Consider the following 15,924-nt stretch of genomic DNA (forward strand, 5'->3'; position numbering starts at 1 on the left):
AAGACAGTGCCGAGGTAAAATACTCAGCCTAGTTTCCTCTGCGACCTTATTCTTGGTGGAGTTTCGCCCTGAGAAAGGTTTCTATTATATGACAGAACAATATGTCTGGTTTTGTTAGAGAACAAGCGTGTTTCATGACTTCGTGTTGGTATGGAATTGTGAATAATGCACCAATACTAGTGATAATAATGACGTTGGGGGTAAAATAATATTGATGATTATTCAATTAATTTATTTAAGTGCTTGACAACAGCCAAAAAGGCCAATAACAGCCAAGCACTAAACCAGAGTACAAGATAAAATATAATAAATAATTAAATTCATTTCAAAATAATAAAAATAAACATTAAAAATACAAAAACAAACAAGTGAAACTAAATATATAAATGTACCATATTAATAATAATAATTCAATTCATTTATTGAATAATAATAATAATAATAGTTCAATTCCTTTGTTGATGTTGATGTTTATGATGGTAATAATAATAATAATACCGATACAGTGTGTACCATATAAACGGCAACCCAATAACAGTTACGTACCACAGTACAAATTAAATTAGATGTAACCTCATTCCGATGAAATGGACTCTCCGAACCTCCCACCACCCCCCAAGGAAAATATTATCGTGTTGTATCTGTTGGCCATCTGACTGTTGAAAAAATTCAATAAAACAATTTTATTTATAACAGAAAATTGTTATGGTAGTAACTGAAGCAATGAGAATGGTTTTATAGGCAGTCAAGGACAGAACCTGGCAGATTTAGCCAGAACATTTGAAAGTGCAAATATTTGTGTAGTGTAGTAACATCCGAGTAGACAGACCATCAACGAGTCTGGCGCAGTGCGGATTAGAGGAAAGAATAAATCGTGTGTTCAGATGCTAGTAAGCTAAAAGAAACGGAATATCTAAGGCTTTGGAGAGTTCTAATGGGTAAGCTAAAACAAATGTTATGAAACAGCGTAGCTAATCTATGCACTATTTTTGCATAATGCCGTAGATGATTATAAAGAATATTAACTATTATGAATGAAACATAAATGTGTACAGAGAACTACAGGATTAAAAACCCTGGTCATTTTTATCATAAACTAAGTATTTATAGCATTTTATAATATTGGATCACGAGTCTATTACGTTTTTAAAAGTGCAAGTCATGAAATAGTGTTTTGTAACGTGAGTGCATAGGTTTGTTTATGTACATCTGCTCCTTCAAGCGACACAAATATGAACATAATAAAAATGGCGCTTTAAAACTGTGGCTCCCAAATGTTCCGCGGGATCACTTGAAAATTACGGGGGTCTTAGCGGATCTAATTTCATTGATAAAATCTGATCAGTGGACCACATTTTGGAAACCCCTGCTTTAAAAAATATTGCACAAAAATGGTACAATGGTATCTTTCTTTCCAGATAAAAATAATTCTACAAATAATCATGAAAATTGGAGCATTAAGGGCCATATTTTGAGGTTCTAAGCGCCCCCTTGAACGTAGCCAGGAGTAGGGAAAACTCCTAAAATGTTGTTTATATGAAATATATCTGAGGAGGGGAATATATTCAACTTCCAAACCTCCGTGTGCACACCACGTAAAATGGAGAATGTCTAACATATTTCCTGAATGAAGCCCGGCATCGTCTCATTCTCCCCGTTTTACCACTGTCAGTACAACATCGCGTTCAGCTGTGTTGCATGCTCCTTAGTTAAGTCGATCTCACTACTAAAGTACCAACAAATCGGATGATGCACCATTTTGTTTATTACACCAAAGTGTTTTGTTTCTTCATTATAATAACTTACGGGCTTCTTCTTATTGATGCTCGTAACTTGTAGTATTTTAAGAAATCAACGTTGTTACTCTCATTGCACGTAAATATGAAACTGTCATTAAAATGGATAACGTTAGCACAATGATATGCAGATACCCCGTAATTGTAAACAATTTCACACACCCGGTCGCGGAATGAACAATGACTGTAATTTGTATTATACTTGCACGAATTCTAAGGACAGATGTGTTGGTCATTTGTTAATTCTATTTGAGCAGGCAGTAATTATTCAACGGACTCATTAATTAATGTTATTATTAAAATACCCGAGACCAAAGTATGCTTTTCTACGTCACTAGCTTGTGGCTACAAGACGAACAAACTTGTATACGCCTACTAAAAAAAAGTAAAGTAAAGTTTGTCCCACTATACGCCATGTAGGCGTTTGGGGTGAGTGGAGGTATAGCTCCTCTCTTCCTTGATCTCGGCACTAGATGGGGGTGAGTGGTCAGCATCACGCCCCGGCCGGCTTTACCCCCGGGAAAGGACCCCGGTACCCATTGTAGAGGAGGCTGGGTGGGCCCCAGAGGCTAGAGGAAAAATCCTCTGTCCCCCGTCGGGGATCGAACCCCGGTCGTCCAGCCCGTAGCTAGTCACTATACTGACTGAGCTATCCTACTTTGTAAACTAAAGACATTACAAACATAGGAACTGATACAGCGATGTACAAAGTTCTGTCACTGGGAAATAATGTTAAAAGGTTGGACAGTATATACGTCCTTCCCCTCCCGCCCCTCTGGTCGCATTGCCTGCTACTTCTAACGGACGTTGAACGCAGATATTCGCCACGACCACTGTACATCAGAAATTTCAGCACCCTTATCCCAAAAATTCTTCGTCAGATAATATCCTGAAACAGCTCCTTGCAGTTAATAACTTAAATGTTAATTTTTTTAAAGATTCGTTAAGCTTTCGTCCTTCTGTCTACTCTCAGGTCTCCCAATTGACCCCTTCCTAAGACGATTTTTAACAAATATTTTGTGGTATTTTATATTTTCATTTCCGTTCCTATGTTCCGCCATCTTATCATTGCTTTATTTACTGTGATATTCTTAAGCCTTGTATCGACTGCGCGCGGCTGCCTCGCGCACCTGTTCGTGCGCGGCAAACTCGTTCGTTCGCTCATTGTGCTCGTGGTTACCAGCATCGAGCGCGGCAGCCGTGTTCGGCTGTGATCGACGCTGTTCGTCAGTTCTCGCAAGATCACCATGAATACAGCACAGTGAAATCCCTTTGCCGCGGGACAAAGAACCGCTCAGATTTGGCTCGACGCGCGCCAAGTTCGAGCGCGGCAGTGTTCGTTCTGCTACGCGTGGCAACATGGTATCGACTTTGCGAGGCAAAGCAACGAACATTGCCTCGCGAGGCAGCCGCGCGCAGTCGATACAAGGCTTTAGACAAAATATATAAATTGTGAAACTGCTCATTATGTGGTTTCTGTCGTTGACCTGGTCCTTCAGCTCTTGCAGGTAAAAATATTTTACTTCAGTGCTGAGACGCAGACCCGGTTGAATGCATAAAACGATCTGTTCGGTTTACAACACGTGTTACTAATCACTACTTTGAGAGGCAAGGTGTATTTTGCTGTTTGTTTGTAGAAATTGAATTTAATGGTGAGTGGGAATAATGAATGTATTTTTTTCTTGTAATGCACTAACGTTTATACGTTCGGCAAGAAATTTAAGCCTACTGTAATTATAGATCACAACTGTGTAGTATATTATAATTTTGCAAAACTTTTAGAGAAACGTAAGTACTTTTTGAGTTTTAAGGGATGAATCCTGTTGTTTGCTGATTGTTGGTTGTTGACAGACAATCTACAAAATCTTAATTATAGTTTCAGTGCTAAGATCCACTTCTTCTTTCGACTTTATTTGGACATGTTTAGGTGGTTCTCTTCAATTGTTCGAAACTAGTATATATGACTGCTAAATTGTACACATATTTTCTGTGTACCCCCAAAGTTGTTGGTGTATAATTCAAGTAATACATAGTATATAATCTACATCTAAAATAAATTAAATAAATTACAATACTGATTATTCATATATAAAATAATATATATATTTTTAAATTTCACGTACCCCCTAATATGTCTTCACGTACCCCCGGGGGGACGCTTACCCCTGGTTGAATACCACTGGTGTAGATGACTAATTAAGGTCGGAACATATTGTGGATCTTAATAACATCGAAACTATATTCAAAAATTGTTGTGTAGACGGGACTGTCGACACCTAACGTCATTCATATTCTTTCTGTAAACTTGTCTTAAAATATTCTTCGAACACAGATTTCAGGGCATTAGTCTGGAAAATTTTGTGAACCACAGTTAGGGAATAATTCTACCTTAATTAAGACGGGAACACAATGTACCTATTACCAACATCCATCACTACCCGTTGTCACGTGACAAGTAAGGTATCGGGGCTTGTTATTGTAGTTCCCACGCTTTCCAATAGATGGCATAGAACAGCATATGCTTTCTCTTGTGAAGATCGTGGTTTAGTGATGTTGGTCGATGTTTTGTTTCGACAGGAACAGCCGTTTTATCTCCAGAGGGAGCCACCAGAGATAGTATTGTATCAATTTTCTTTACATGAACTAAGAACGAAGGCAGAGAAAAATGATGACAGGATATAATCAACATGAGATGAGAAGAAAAATGCAAGGAGGATCTCTCTGGGGCTTTGAAATTCATTTTCTTTTGTGAGATCGCAAGTTAAAAATTTCGATGCAGTATGAAAAAGAAAAAAAAAGTACTTCAACTAAAAATAGCGAGTCTCTTTTATATACTGTAATAGATGGGATGTTAAACTATAATGAATTTTTCTCTCCCAACCCCTTTTTCAACGAATGTGGTTCAAGTATTGGCATTCGGTTGCCTGATCTCTAAAGACACAAAAAAAACTTACAAAAGTTACGGACGGAAGGATGAATGGATCACGCTTCCATAGAGAAACATTCAAAAAGATAAATAATTATGACTGGAATTCTAGCCTTTAATTAGGCTTTCGACATCCACTTTATTCCAGCCGATTTGGTCACAGGCCTTATCGAAACACAATATATGATGGTAGTGTTTATTTCTTCCCCTTTGAATTTGAATGTACCACCACGTTTAGATCTGCATCGGTAGTGTACTGTAATAACCTTTCCTTAACTATTTTTCTGCTGGTATGGGATAATTAATAACACTTTATTAAGTGAGATTTTCACTGCGGTGAGTCCAAAGGTGGGCGACAGCTCTGATGATGGAGGCAGCAAGGACCTCTGAAACGTTGTTAAACTTCTACCAGACTACACGGCGCTACAAACCGGAAGAAAACCATCTTAATTTTTGATCATCTTGACACTATATTAAATACGAGGTTGAGAAAAAAATCTATACATGAGAACAGCTACTGCAAAAGTGACTTAAAGTCAAAATCAATATCAGTATATCTGTATATGAGACAGCGTAATTAAACGGGGCATATGTTTCAGTATTTTGCTGGTATTTCCCCATACCAGACAGAGAACTAACAGGCACTAATCCTGTATGGTCAGTTTTCGTGAAGGATCTAAAACTTAAGAATAAAGCATTTTTTGACAAGTAAATGATCTCTCAGATGGTCAACAAATTTCCAGCAACTGGTTCCTATCCTGGAGACGCTCTCAAAATGTTACGATTCACTGTTGGCAACTTTGTGTCTTAGTTCTGTCTTGCTGTAACAGTTATGTGTGGTTTCCTTCATTTCATTTCCGTCTGTACTGTAGATTGTTGATCTAGCCTCATTAGCATCGATTACATACCATTCACATGTCGATCAATGTTTGTATTAAGAATGTCGTGTACATACACTGTGATACCAACTGTAATTTCATAGACACTCGAAGATTTTTAGCTTAAAACGTATGACCTCGTAACGTTATGACACGCAATAGGATTTACAAACAAGCACACTGAGCTGTGAATTTGTTCAGAGCTTGTCACATTAGAGTCCTCTGTCACCCTGACATTCCAGCAACTGAATACGTAAGACAATACTGGACTAAATCAACAGCTGAGTACTTAACTAAATAACTACCTATCCAGCCACTAAACAAGCGGCTAGGTTTTGTACCTAGCCACATAACAAAATACGTACCTATCCAGCAGCTGAATTCTTTAATTATGAAGTATTTTATTTATCCACCTGATTTCGTAAGTAAGTAAACGTTTAACAAACTAAGTATGTAATTACGTAACTGCCTAGCCGAATATCTGCGTAACTTGACTCTTTAAAGTCGAGTGGTAATCATATGTACCACCTACATTCGTGTATTTCGGATCTCTAAAATTCGGTATTCTTATGCAGAAAGTGTTAAGGGCTTGTTTGTATCTTGCGGTGGGAAGATTGTGTGATGTTTCACTAACCTTACTGTCACTTGGTATTCGTATTGGCGCAGTTGACTGTACTTTTCCTGGATATCCTTGGCGCCATTCCTGTCTCCTTTTTACTCGATTATGTATTCAAGATTCTCTTTTGTTCGATGTTACTGACCTGCCTCAACGTAATGACGTCAATGTTTTTTACTCATCGATCAACGAGTGAAGCTTTCCAGCGCTGAAATCTCCTTTTTACGATATATCGTCAAAGATTTATGACAAAGTAATTAAACAGCTTTCATCTGGAACGATTAAAGTTAAGTTTTTGATTGAATTCTCCGGCATTGTCGCTGGAATATTAATAAGAATCCTTGGCGATGCCTAACTCTTTTAAAATTTCAGAGTGTAATTCTTACTGCTTATCTGAAAGCCAGCATTCCAGTAGCTTCAACACGTTCTGAGTTAGTATTATTAAATAACTACATCGAGTTCATATTCATCAATCTAATCAAGAAATCCCCCGACTTTTAGGAAATTGAGGAGATCGTTTACGTGTACACATAAGCCTACAACTGGTCCTTATCATGACCCATATGGCCCAGGCCAATTACATTGTTTCTTCAAGATCTATTTTAACATTATTTTGAATGAACAATATGCTTTGATCTGCCAACTGGCATTAATTCTCCAGGTTTAGTGACTGAAATTCTTATCTATTCTATGACGTAAAATGTGTCTCCTTCTCGATTTCATCGCTTTCATAACATTTCGTGAAGATTAGAAATCATTAAACTTGATCGCCTCATCACACAGTTATTACTTACTTGTTACTTCCTGCCCCACAAATGCAAGTAATCTCTGTAGCACTCTCTTCTCATATGCATTTTGTGGTCTACGTATGATTTTAGAGACCAATTTCGAACATGCAAAACAACAGGTAGCCTATAAAGTGTTCGGTTTATTGATGGTGTTTCCCTTCCATTAATGGTCTGATCTTCTGTTATTTCTGACATTTCCTGAACAAATTATAGATTAATAATAGGCTTACTGCAGGCAGAAATTTAATATATAAAGATTAATGATGTGAGTGTTTTTGGAAGAACGTTATTTCCCAAAAACATTTTTTAATTCTGGTCCACGAAATCAAAATGACCGCTTCTTCAGCCCTGACGATGACAGCAGAATATTTCCCCGAAATGCTGGTATTCAATCAGGAAACTAACCGGCCCAAAAACTCAAAGTTTTATTTTTGATTTCCATTGCGTGTAATTCATATTTGTGTTAGAGTAGGCGCTGGATGCAAAGTGTTATCAATGATTCTCACCTCATTTCTAGATAATTCTTGCATATCCTATAGCATAAAATTTATATCAATAGAATTAGAGTTAACAACTGAATAAATTAATTAATTAACTCCTAGAGATAGAGATGAAAATTTAGTAGGTACATCAATTTACATTCGGTATCTGTACTGATGGAAATTAGTAAACTGAATTACTTGTATTGATCACGAAACGTATGCATTAACGTAATCATTATCACCATCATCAATTGTCGTTGTCATTTATAGTATTAGGCCTATTGGGACCTGTCTCGAATAGTACAAAAGGACGTTCTTCCTTCTTTCTGGTCGTCTTTATATTTTTTTTTGCGTTTGGTTTGTATTTCAGAGGAAGAAATGTCTACTTCTCTCAAACCTCATCTTACCAATGTCTTCTTTACTGTTCTATAAATTTGTATTTATGAAAATTGTAATTTTGTTATGATTTCCTCATTTATTTTACGATACGGTGGGTTTATACCACAATATTCCTGCTATGCCTTTGGTTCTTCAAAATGCCCACCATAAATGCTGGTCTAACAAGTGTCTTACTTATCTTGAGTCTAATGGCTAGGAAATATTAAGAATTAACTAAATTTTGTGTGAAGTGGTAATGTAGTATTTTCCTTCGAAATTATTGTAGATTTTAATTATTTTGGAGAACACAAGCTATAAGCATATCGGCGATTCAGTGTTTTAGGTGGAATGTATAAACATGTTTATCACCACAAACTTCTTGAATATGAGTGTTCTTTCATGGTCTAAATCTTGAAGGTGTTCCTTAGGATTGAAGTCAACTAGAAAATTGCTTAGAATTGTTTTGGATGCTACTGCAGTAACGAAGCATTTTTTCCTTAACACCCTGTCGCTAATGACTTCGATATGAAATCAGGACGGTCTAGAATCAGAATGGCGTAACACTATTCTGAATGAGGTGGACCGACATTAATGGATTACTAAAGTTCGCATGGAAGAAAGATTGCTTTCAATAACAATTGTGCCATGCGGATGAAGGAATACCCGCTAGATATGTTGAAGGGCTGTTTTTACTTAATGGAACGTAGATCGATTAATATTTGACAGTTAGAAGTTCGGGGAAACATAAGAGATAAAATAAGAATTGGAATATCGTGGAAGGAATTGGTGCGGAAAATATAACTTAAATGAAAAGGACGCAGGATAGTTACGTGATAAATTAGCGCAATTTTGGACCTGGATAAAAAGGGATGGAAAGGGAACAGACGAAACATGAACATTGAACAGGCCTACGTAAATAAATCCGTTACACAGACCTCCTAGTGTTTTTCGAGAGATTCTCCGTTACTGAACACTTAATCCTTACGTGAGCCTCGGGTTCAACGCCGTGTATCGCAAAAACTTGTTGACCTGTACGGTAAACTTTGTCCCTATAATTTATAAATTAAAAATCTGACCAACATTCCTGGTCGAATATTTTCCAACTGCAGAGATCGTTTCATCACGCAAAAGTTAAGTGACAATTTAATAACATGTAGAGTGTATTTAAACACAGTAAGTAGGCTTAATGAATGATGTGGGATTTAAGGTTTTCACGGCTGGAAGTGTTTTCTGAGACGTAGAACCTTATAGCATTGTATAAATCTGCTGATGTTTTAAGGTGCTTACTGTCTCCATCGTCAGGCTGACGAGTAAACCGTGCGCGGCTTAATAATAAACTTTATAATTGGAAGCCTACAGCTAAAAGAGATAGACTGAATGTAATTTTCAATTAGGCAACAGAATTTTAATTTCAGTCACACTGTAAATTCAGACAGACAGAAAGTCACTATGTTAATTCTGTCAATACGTTTGTCAGTTTTTAGTTGGTTCATAATTTTACTAAACCGAGACTGTTTACGACATGGTGAAATTTAGTTTTTGCGGTTTTACTGTGACATATTACTGTTGCTTCCTTCTATTTGTGCTCCATTTTATGCCTGAAATGTCCTGAGTGTTTAATGCATGTGGACTATTCCAGTAGTGGTGACGCCATTTCGTGGAAGTCATTTATCGCAGCTGCCGGGTGAAACACGTGTTTCAATACTTCCACACGACATTACACAACTGGTTTTAATTGTCCGAAGTATTTACCCCGTAAACTTTCCAAATTATCACTCATTGTACAGGCGTGCCCCGTATTGTTTATCTGTCAAAACTTGGGAATCTTCCAGTTTGTTACTGCAGTCTGTGGAAGTAGAACTGTTACATCCATATTGATCAGATGGAAATACGCAGCTTGTAATAAGAAGATTAAATTCGAGTAATTCATGTAGTTTTAGTTGTGTTCATAAACATGTGCTTCCCAGTCAAGTTTCCATTAGTCTGGAAATATTTTTATTAAAAAATATCCTTGCGTAACCTTGTATCTGTATGTGCTTGACGGTCGTTCGGAAGAAGAAATATGAAGAACTGAATGTGCTTTTTGCATACGAATTAAATATGTGTATAAAATTCAGTCATGGACGTAAAAGCGACAGAACCGAGCTCATAGCTGACCTCCATCTAGTGACGACGTTGAGGACTGCTTCACTTCCATGCCCCCAGAACACTTTTCATGGCGTGTTGCTTTCAAGGGACAGCTTTGCCTTTCATTTAAACATGGATTGCAAAGCTCCGTACTGTGGGACGTACAAAAAGCTGCCACATGAGTTCAGCTTAGTAACAGCCAGATGAGGAGTTGGGTGCCTCAACAGGACGGGAGGGGGGCTAGGGCATTGCCCCCTAGGAACATCCTCCCTGATAGATTGCATGTTCTGTTCGTGAACTTTAATATGCGAACTGTCCAGACCGATTCAAATAAAAAAAAACCACTTCCAGTCCTTCTTTCAACTATAAACACGGCAATTAGAACGCAAAATAAGATTGTTTTTAAACGACCAAGGTACTTCTTAGTCAAATATCTTCGTGATTGTAATAGGACCGCTCTTCTTATGAAGTAGAAAATAATAGGGTTATGACGTCATCATATAAGGAGCAATAAGATTATGGCATCATAAGACAAAATAGATTCAGGGTAACATAATAAGAGAAAATAGGACTAGGATATCATATAAGGACAAAAGGAAAGATTGTGGCGGATTTTTCTGGAACATGGTACAAACATCACGAACCCTCACACGTTTTTTGAAATTTCTAACTCTTGAATTTTGGCCTTGCAAACTTCAGAATCTCGTTTATTCTGTGCATAACTTCCTGTTAATATCGTCGTATGTGTTTTGTTTTCTTCTGAAAGATATCGGCCATTTTAATATCAGCTCACAAGAAGGACTCTGCTCCGTGAAGTTGCCAGTAATGTTTAAGCAGCAACAATGAAAGTGACATTATTGCCTGCTGTCGTGATGAAGTACTGACTCAAACATCAGACAAAAGTCAATAGGGCCTGGAATGGCTTCATGAGATCGAGACGTTGCTCCATTAATTTTGTTGTTGATAAAGTTTATTGTTTTATGTGACGGAACTTCCGTTTTCCATATGTTTGTTTCATGGAGCAACGTCTTCCTTAAGAAGCTGATAGTTGCTTAGATTGGCAAGAAATCTCCTGCCTTTTAAGAAAACCCAAGGTTTATTATCGTGTTCACAGGAGGCCGCCATTGGTCCTTCTGGGCCAGACAACCCCATACCACACCGCTACAGCCTATTTCGTTAAGATACACTTTAATATTATCCTCCTATTATTTCAAGGTCTTCTAAATGCTATCCGTTCAAGTTTCCCAACTGAAGGATAAACATGCATTTCTAATGTCTCCCGTAATTAGTTTTACGAAAACTGGGAAACAGGTCCAAAAGACTTTTCGATGATGGTGGGGTGGGGGGGGGGGTGGGGGGAAGGCACGAGAGGATAATTGCGACACAAATATTGTTAAATATTTTCTGGTAGCAGGTTGGACACCCTTGGTGTATCGAGTGTTGGTACAAAAAATCGGAGAGCACTATCATCTTGTGCTGATAAAACAAACTGCAGAAAGACACTCCCACAAAAAGGAGTAGCAATGCTTCCTCGTTCATGTCTTTCTGAAGGTCCCCGCTCTGGCAGAAGTGATTAAGTGATATTCCCTTGCATCAAGTCGCGCATAAATTTTCATTACTTGGATATCGCGAAGCTTATGACGTCATTTGCAAATTTATGATGTGCTAGATTTTATTTTCTTTGCTGGGAAAATATAAACAAAAGAAGGAGAAAGGAATGAAAATATATTTAAATACAGAGATGAAGAAAGAAAGAAAATTAACATGGAAGGGGAGGGAAAATAGCTGGAAGGCAAATACGAACAAGCAAAAGACGGAAGAAAGAAGAAGGAAATGGAATGAAAGGCAGAAGAAAAAGAAGATGATAGAAAATAAGGAGAGAAGGAAACGAAAGGAAAATGAAATAAAAGGGAGAAAGGAGAGAAAGAATGAAAAAGAATCAAAGAAGAATTAAAAGAAGAAAGAATGAGACAGCAAGAAATAAAAAGAAGACGGAAGGGAGGAAGGAATTAGTTAATTTGTTGTTTATAATTTTGCAGAGCTAATTCCGAGCAGTGATGCTTTCGACTTACAGTCGGGAAGTACCAGGTTTGAGTCTCCACCGAAACACACAAAACGCTGGGGTGTTTTGTTGTCATTTTGAATTACTCGGGAAATACAGCGGGGTCGTATTTCGATACGTCACGCCCGTCTCTTCCAATTAAGTTCTTTACATGAATGGCCTGATCAGTTAACATAGCATCGTTAAATGACTTGTGGTCAAACAAACATGTAAATGTTGCAAAATTTGAATGACCGTTAACCCGTTGAAACTATGTTAAGTACAATAAGAATGTGAGTTAAATTAAATTGAGGAAAGCTGAGTTCAAGGTATGTTCGTTACAAGTTAAATGAAGGTTAAATAACGTATTTCTCCTGGCCACAACTGTAATCTGAGATATTATGTTTATATAAAGGAATTCGTTTATCTAACCTCAGGTCTGTTTGTGAAGAATAAACTACTTTGTAATAAAAGCCACACAGACACAACTTGTTCTTTTCTTTGAGGCAATAAAAATTTATTAAAAATGAAGAATATAAATTGAATCCTTAATAATTCTCAACAGTGTAGTCTTTATCGTGGTCGGGATTCGAACCAGCAACCTCCGGAATATAAGTCAGACGAATTAATGCAGAACCACAAAGCTAATATGCTAAAGTTATGTGATAAGTTTTTTGGAAAATATATTATTGAAAACTCACAATAGACATAAAACTAAACCAACAGAAAAAAACTAATCAACCCCAGTAGTCGATATTTGTTAAACAACTGTTCAATAAATGAACAGACACTTCTGATGATTTCTGACGATGGGTTAATACAGTCTGGTTTGTTGGATTTTTGGATCTTGTCCATCGTTCAGTGATTGGGATTAGCTCATTCTAACGGACCCCACAGACAAAATTTTCCCTACACTGCACCTGAAGACGAGCACAGATCCATTTCTCGAAACATCGTATATTTTTGTAATATCAGAAGATAGACAAGGTCCAAAAACCCAGGAATCCAACAGAAAGTAGTTTAAATAATTATAATCAAACTATTATAATTTATTTTCATTTAATTATTTACGATTGTGATTAAATATAAATGAGATAATTATAATTGATTAATAACTGAGTAATGTTCTTCCATGAATGACCTTTTTTGCTTCTATAATTAATTGCTTTTAAATTCAGTTAAGTAGCTACTTTATAGCTTTTTATTTTTTGCTATAGCGACCTTTGACATTTGGTCACTTATTCTCATTTGTCATTTATACATGACGTATTTTGTAAACACAGCTTGAAGTGTGTGCTATAAGACCGTCTCTTGTTTTATCTTGTCTCACAGAATAATATACAGAAAATAAATTTCATATTAGGTCGTCTTAAAATACCGAATAATTGCTAGTAGTAAATATCTTTATCTAATAAACCCTCCCCTAAAAGTATATTACTTTTTCCTTATCCGAAAATTGAGATAACCCGCCTCTAAATGCCAGATATGTTAGACACTGTCGTTGAGTAGTGGTTAGACCTCTACTGAGGATTTTCGAATCTCAGCCTGACTGATGTTTCATGCTTTACCTCAGTTCCTATACTAAAGTAGTTGGTTGAAACTAACAGAGGCATTGGCCACTTCCTAGCTTACTCATTTACAATCGTGTTAATATTTCTCATTTGACATTATATAATCTAATAAGTGACGTTAAAGGACTTTTGTAATAAAGGACTAATTAAGAACCAAGGATAATAGAACGTCTGACGGGATCTGTGTTGGATTTATCTGACCGTAAGATGATCACTGTATGGAACGTCCATCGAATGATCAATAGATGTAATGAAAGGAAACTGTAGAGATTATTTAGAGAAAGATAAACTGAGAAAGAAATGAGTGGAAGGATATAAGGAAGTCAGGAGGAAAGTATGATGAAATAAAATGGTAAAGGAAGAGAGAAAATCATTATAAAGCTTCGTGGTAAGAAGGCGGCTGTAATTTGATATTTAAAGATTGCATTTTTAAAACTCGTATAAAAATAAGACATCAAATGACAAATGTTTTGTAGGAAAGAAATTTCCATGTGGCACTTCGTAACATCTGCCGGAATGTTACATCACGGCTTTCAAATTCTCATTGCGTTAAAACGCTAAACTAACTCTAAGAAGCAGAGTAAATGTAATTGTCGCTTAGCTAATTAAGAAATTACCGAACTTGTGTAGAACCCTCAGTACATTACCGTGTTTACAAAAGCCTTAGATTTTACAAAAGAGTGACAAAAGTCCAGTCTGTACCCTTACACTGTTCCCTTAACCCTTTGAATCCCACCTAATTTAATATTTAGTAACTGCGCATTACCCACACAGAGTATTTACGGGTTTTATATGATTCTTAGAATAAACAGCAATTATTTCCTTAAACAGCGTTAACCAAGTGATTTTCGTAATGTAGACGTGTTGTGGTCCCTTGATGTATCATTTAGTTGAGCTTCGGCTTCAAAGATGTAAAATGTATTTTAATATTATCCTAGATCTTCCAAGTGATACCTTCCCATAAGTTATACCTAATAAAACTTCTGTATGCATTTCTTATCTTCCCATGCGTGCTACGTGACCCCACGATCTCACCGTCCTTGTTTGTACCAACCTAATCATATTTTACGAAGCATACAAATTACGAAGCTTCTCAATATTTTGCCCTCCAGCTGGTCCAGAAACTTCTATCTTTCCTTGGGGTGAGAGATCTGATTTCGTAAGCATAAAGACTCAAATTCTGTATATTTCAATTGTTAGGGGTTTAGAAGACGGTAAAAATAAACTCCACGTTCAGTAGCAACAAGCAGTCCCTGAATTAAATCTGTTAACTTCTTCATGAATGTAACCATATAGAGTTAAAATCTTTGTAGGTTTGTCTTCAGTAAAGTAATAACAGAACCTAACATAAGTAAAGTAAAGTAAAGTAAACCAATTTAAACTTTCTCTGTGCGACCTCAGACGTTTACGTAAGTTTCTAGTAGCCGGGATCGGTGTATCTTGCTGTAAGAAGTACTGACGTCGGCCAACTTTAATGAAAAACTACGAGACTAAGGCCACATGAAATAAAACGGACAAAATGTGACTGGCGTTCGTAAAATAAATTTCAATACAGCCGTTTAAAAATCACTTTAAATTTGCATTTCCAAGCGGAGAAAGGCAGAAAGATGGATCAGGTAATCATCATCGACCTGCCTTTACCCTAATTACATGTAGCAGAGGTAGTCTGTTTTTGATGGCCAAGATATTCCCCACGTTTTATAGAACCCATATCCTCCCATCTATGCCATAGGTTTTAGAAGTGGTCTCCTCTCACCCCTTCTGGTTTTGCGACTAAAATGTTGCATGTACCAGTAACTAAATCTCGTCTGTGATTTGTGATCTGTTGAATACGGCTGTGTTCTCAGATGTTGCATCGTGGTAGTCTGGTAGACATTGGCCGACGTGAGCTTACTGTCTCCATCATCAGGGTGATGAGAATTAATTTTCTTCTTTGTGAAATATTTCCGTTCACCTATTACTTACACTCTCTGGGGTCGACAGATTTTACGTACTGTCATGTTCTTAGCCGGGTGCAGTAGCCTGTTACGTAAGTTGTCGGTTTTGGATGCTCGAACACTTGGGTCGTGGGTTCGAATTTCTCTCGAGGCATGTATGTGTTTCCGAGACTGTTGTGTAGGTTGGGGCAGTATGATTCCCCGAGGCTCTGGTATATATACCAACAATTCCATAACCCTGAAGTCCAACGTCGACTTTGTCTTACAGTTGTCAACTTCCAACTAGAATTTCGCTAAAGAAAACGAAATGAATCAAACAGGCATTCTTCATAGCGCCCAGAAATGTAAGAGGATCACATATTTTTCCTATGAGGCTCTTTTCTG

The 15,924-nt window shown here is 37.1% G+C and overlaps 1 protein-coding gene across 2 annotated transcripts in view; it reads left to right on the top strand.

Annotated features, from left to right (window-relative positions):
* LOC110832213 (uncharacterized) overlaps window positions 1–15,924 on the top strand; it is a 119,054-nt gene that overhangs the window by 12,278 nt on the left and 90,852 nt on the right. Inside the window, exon 1 of one of the 2 annotated variants that reach the window (XM_087349744.1) lies at window positions 847–938. The exons of the other annotated variant lie outside the window; for it this stretch is intronic. The gene's annotated coding sequence lies outside the window, so the exon portion shown is untranslated. Of the gene's footprint in view, window positions 1–846; window positions 939–15,924 lie in introns of those variants that run through there. 2 annotated transcript variants of the gene reach the window in all.

This window comes from Zootermopsis nevadensis, unplaced genomic scaffold (genome assembly GCF_977971745.1).
Source record: "Zootermopsis nevadensis isolate Lab colony 2312 unplaced genomic scaffold, Znev_1.0 Znev_ptg000002l, whole genome shotgun sequence".
NCBI classification, from domain to species: domain Eukaryota; kingdom Metazoa; phylum Arthropoda; class Insecta; order Blattodea; family Termopsidae; genus Zootermopsis; species Zootermopsis nevadensis.